Here is a 5,102-nt window from a genome sequence, read left to right as displayed (position 1 = left end):
GGAGTCAGCGAAGTCAAGAAGCTAGTGTAGCGAAGTCATCACCAGAGGAGTCAATAATCAGAGCAGCCAAGTGAGAGTCAGAGCACAGGGGAGAGAAGCCATTACAGCGGAATCGCAATGTCCATTACAGCGGAATCGAGAAGCCAGAGAAATCACCGTTCCTCTGGAGATTGCAGAGAAATTACCATTCCGTTGGCGACCCATTTCTCTGGCGCGATAGCCGTTACCCTAACGATAGCCGTTCCTCTGGCGAGACCAGAGAAATCACAATTCCTCTGGCGAGAGCTGCAAATTCGGCGAGAGTAGGAGTATTTTCCGGAGCGCGCATCCAGTTGGAGAGTTGCCTTATTTCACACGATTCTATTACCTTTAGAATTCTACTTTGCATGGCAACTTCCATGGTGTTCCGAAGGAAATCTGAAATCTATAAATAGGTCATCTTTTGACCTATTCAGAGAACCCGAAAACCCTAGCATTCACATTTCAGTTTTCTAGCTTTAGAATTTTATTGTTTTCTAGTTTTCAAGGCTTGGATCAAGATTGAAGATTCAAGCTGCTACTACAGTTTTCATTCGGCTTTTATATTTTTCAGTTTTTGCAATTGCGTTATTTTTAATTATGTTGATGTTTTATTTTGCTATGTCTAGCTAGTTTCCTTTAGCTGATTCTAGGGTTTGTAAATAGTTGATTGAATTTATGTGATTTATTTGTTAATACTTTTGTGCCTTCCAGTTTATGATTCATAATTCCTGGTGCTTATTTTCTTGTGAATTATTTGGCCAATAGTTTGCATGTTTAGCTATTCGGTTTGAGACCTAGCGGAGATAATTGTTTAGTGGATTCAGGAATGTATGATGTGATTTTAACCTTGAGACCTAGCGGAGATAGGTGGGTCATAGGGAGCTATTCTTAGGAGCTATTAGGAGTTAGTATATTTTCTTGAGACCTAACGGAGATAGAGAATTTACTAATCTACGATCGTTGCTGCTCTAGCGAGAGTAATTGATTAATTAAGTGATCTCTCATCATAACTGGATTAAATTGGTACATAGGATCAATAGATTAATTACGTAGATTTAGTTAATGAATTTACTACCCTAGGATCAATTGTCTTTTATATTTGATATTTCCTACGTGATTTTAGTTATTGTTATTTGTGTTTTAATTTAAGCCAACCAATCTCTACGTTCTGTTGCCTGTCTACTACTTAAGTTTGTTTAGGAGATAGCTAAAGTAGTTTCGTTGTGTCAGTCCCTGTGGATACGATACTCGGTTACTGATTATTTGCTACAATTGCACCGTGTTAGTTGCTAAGAAATTAGTGATCAACCATTCCTAGATCTAGCCTTCAATCACCAAGAATCAAGAGAATGATCAAGCTAGAGTTTCCAAACCAAAGTGGATCAAAGAGTTCACCATTTTCTTAGATATTGAGGGTAAGTGGATCAACCTTAAGATTCCTTAGATCTATCTCTATTTCTTGATGTTTTAATGGAAAGAAACAAGAAAATCAACCCCTCCCTCCTTTCTCATGATTTTCAAAAATAAGGGGTGTTGATGCCCAAAAATTTTTCTTGTCATTTCTTCAAATTGATGAGTTATAATTTCAATTAAAAGTATTTATACAATAGATCTATGGTTAGTTTGTCGAATTATGAAAATTCTTGTGAGTTAGTTTGCTAAAATTTGAGAATTTTGATTGGTGATGAGTATTGATGAATTGATGTTTGAATTATGTTATTGAGATTATTAATATGCTAGTACAAGAGTTAGATTGATGATTGGATTTGATTTGTACAAAATTTCATGAGTTAGTTTGATGTAAATTGGGCATATTTGATTTCTTGGTTTAATTTGCCAATTGATGAAGGATGTATGCAATTAGGTGAGTCATTATGCTAGATCTAAAGTTTGATTGATGATTTATGCTTGTTTAAAGATTTTCAAAAAGTTTAGTTTACTAAAATTTTGGACTTTTTGATTTACTTACTAAATGTCTAAATTTATTGAGTTTAATTGGTTGTGAGTATGTTAGAAACATTAATTAATGATCAATTTTATTAAATGGTAAGTATGTGTAAAATTTCTTGAGTTTAGTTTACTAAGAATTGAGTATTTTTGATTAATGAGATAAATGTTTGGATTAATGACTTCTATGTGCTAATTAGACTATTAGAAAGGTGAAAGCATGGTCAAATTGAATGAAAATGTTGAGTTATGAAAATTTCTCGAGTTTAGTTTGTATGTATGAAAGGAATCTTCCATGTGGGAGAAGTTATGAGTTATATGATCACTTATTTATGCTATTGTGTATTATGTGAGCTTAACTTGAATTTTTGAGAATTTTATGACGAAGAAATCTAGAGGTTAGTTCGCTAAAAATGTTATAAGGTGGAATTACTTTCTTTTGTGAACTATTTTTGGGAAAATTGATTTAAGAATTTTCTATTATATGCCATTGGCTTTCTAAATTAAATTTTTGGGAATTTTTTCCCAACTAAAAATATTTTTTCCGATTTTACAAAAAGTTTTGAATATGTTTGCTAAGATGCCATCAAACTTGTTTAGTCATTCTGTGTGCTTGTCTATGTGTTTATTTCGTGATGAACTCTAGTCCTAAATTAGGTGACAAGTCGGGAATAGAAATGGTGATTACTTAGGAAGTTTGATTGATAGGAGATCAAGATAGTTAGAGTGAAGTGATGAGACTTGATAGACTAGTACTAAGATAAGAGTAGTATCAGTAAGAAGGTTACTGATTGATTAATGTTTTGTTGTATGAACTACCTACACCGTGTACGCTACCTGAAGGCACGAGCGACATAAGGAGGTGAGGTGAAACAAGAGGTTAATAAAGAAAGAGTAAGCAGGAGTCCAGGTGGGCATTACTTTTACTATACGTATATAGAGATCCCCTGCGTGATGTAGGCCTCTTATACGAATATATGCATGATATGATTTAACTGTTTAATTCAGTTTTATGAAATGCTCATATGATAAATGACTCTTATGAAATGAAATGTTTATGAAATGAAATGAAATGTTTATGAAAATGAAATGTTTATGAAATGATTGACTGCTAAAAATGTTTATATTTTTATATGTATCCTATATCTGTGTTGGTTCACCAACTTTAAAGGAAATCCAATTGGGATCCTATGCTAGACAAAGGTTGCTAGCTAGGGTTAACGTGTACACTCATGGAGACCGCGAGTCGCTTGCGACCGGTCTTGGCGACCGTGGAAGGAGGCCTCCTTCTCGGCGCGTGACTGAAAGGACATATATGGATCATATAGACTGAAAATGGGATGGCCATCCAACTTTATGAAATGAAAGAAATATTTTAGTAAGCACATGTCTTTTAACAAAACCCATGTGTGTTACTGTTGGCAATACAATTTATAAAAGTATATATTATGCATGAATGTATTTCGGCATGTGCCCACTGAGTATTTTTATACTCAACCCTGCATGTATTTCTAAATGTGCAGGTTGAGCAGCTGATGGAATGGAATGGTGTTGAGCGGGTGTTCCTTTGTCATTTCAAGAAATGTAACCTTGAGTATACATCTTCATATGTATATCTCACACGTTTTCCACTGCAAAACACTTTGATTATGATAACTCTATGTTATGAAGTTGAGACACGTGTTATTGGGTAACCTACCTCAATCATTCTCCTTTATGTGTATGTTTTATAAGTATCCAAATGATCATATATGATCCTAGCATTTTATCTATGAATGACATTTTCATATACTTTAATGTTAAGTAATTGTCCATTTCCTTTCCCGCTCATTAATTCTCATCCCAAGTCATAATCCTGACTAAACCGTCATTAGGGATAGCGGGCTGTGACAAATGGCCACCTCATCTAGCAGGATGTCAAGAAATTCCTGTATTATTTCGTCCTCTTCCGGGCTGGTGCTCATCAATTTCTCCTTAGCAGAATTCTGGCACGTTCTTGCCAGCGCTGGCTGCCTAGGTCAGAGCTGGCGAAAGATTTTTTGCTCTGGCGTCCAATATCAGAGCTGGAGTGGTGGACAGAGCTGGCGGACTGGTCAGAGCTAGCGAAAGATTTTCTGCTCTGGCATCCAACGTCAGAGCTAGAGTACTAGGCAGAGCTGGCAAAAGACTGTTAGCGCTGAAAATTTCCACTTCTTCCACATGGTCAGAAATCTCAACAAAAGAACAGATATGCATTAAAGAAGTAGAAATAACAGGCTTCTTATCGAAAACTGAGAACGTTACCGATCTACCTGACCCGGCCATACTCAAAGTTCCAGAATCAATGCGCGTCTGGGTAGTAGCCATAAAAGGCCGGCCAAGCAGAACAAGCTGGCCGTTCTCTCCTGTAATACCTTGCCCTGCCTCGAGCACCACAAAATCTGCCAGCACCTTGATTCCTCTCACCGTGACTCCGACATCCTCTAAAAGACCACGAGTGCTGCTAATTGCTCCGTCAGCTAGCTGAAGTCTCATATTCGTGCATTTAAGCTCATATTCCTTCCTGTCCAATTTCTGATATATATAGCAAACGACATCAAATTGACTGCTGCACCCAAGTCTAACATGCCCGAGAACTCTCCAGCTCTACCCAAACCAATACCAAGAATGAAGCTGCCTGGATCTCCTTGCTTCTGTAGTGGTTGGGTTGAATCAACGATTGCAGGTGGCAGAGGCGGGCTGGGACGTAGAATAGCTTTCGGTGGTCGATATGGCGTATTAGACTTATGAAGTTTCTGCTCTGGCCGCCTTATCAACTCTGGCCCTCTTCTCAGCTCTGGCCCTCTTCTCTGCTCTAGCGCCCTTCTTAGCTCTAGCGCCCTTCTCTGCTCCGGCCATCTGGTCATCTCTGGCATACTTCTACGCTCTGGCTGCCATATCAGAGCTGGCAACCTTGTCTGCTCTGGCATCCCCGCCAGAGCTGTCATCCTAGTCTGCTCTGGCATCCTTGTAATAGTGAGCGCCTGATGAGCCTGCAAAGGTTGTCCGTGAAGTTTTCCCGGCTGCTGCTGCTGCAATTGGTTCAAGGTTCCCGACAGCTGCCCCACAGTTGTCTCGAGGCGTTTGATAGTGGCAGCCTGAGACTCCATGTTCTA

The 5,102-nt window shown here is 38.2% G+C and overlaps 1 long non-coding RNA gene across 1 annotated transcript; it reads left to right on the top strand.

The window, feature by feature from the left end:
• Window positions 1-1,328: 1,328 nt before the first annotated feature.
• On the top strand, window positions 1,329-3,786 carry LOC131020068 (uncharacterized). Its single transcript, XR_009100597.1, has 3 exons — window positions 1,329-1,436; window positions 2,812-2,878; window positions 3,492-3,786. It is a non-coding gene; the product is annotated as an uncharacterized LOC131020068 (long non-coding RNA).
• The last annotated feature ends 1,316 nt before the right edge of the window (window positions 3,787-5,102 follow it).

Source organism: Salvia miltiorrhiza, chromosome 4, assembly GCF_028751815.1.
Source record: "Salvia miltiorrhiza cultivar Shanhuang (shh) chromosome 4, IMPLAD_Smil_shh, whole genome shotgun sequence".
Classification (NCBI taxonomy): domain Eukaryota; kingdom Viridiplantae; phylum Streptophyta; class Magnoliopsida; order Lamiales; family Lamiaceae; genus Salvia; species Salvia miltiorrhiza.
The sequence above is the reverse complement of the archived record's forward strand: the minus strand, read 5'-3'. Positions and strand labels throughout refer to the sequence as shown.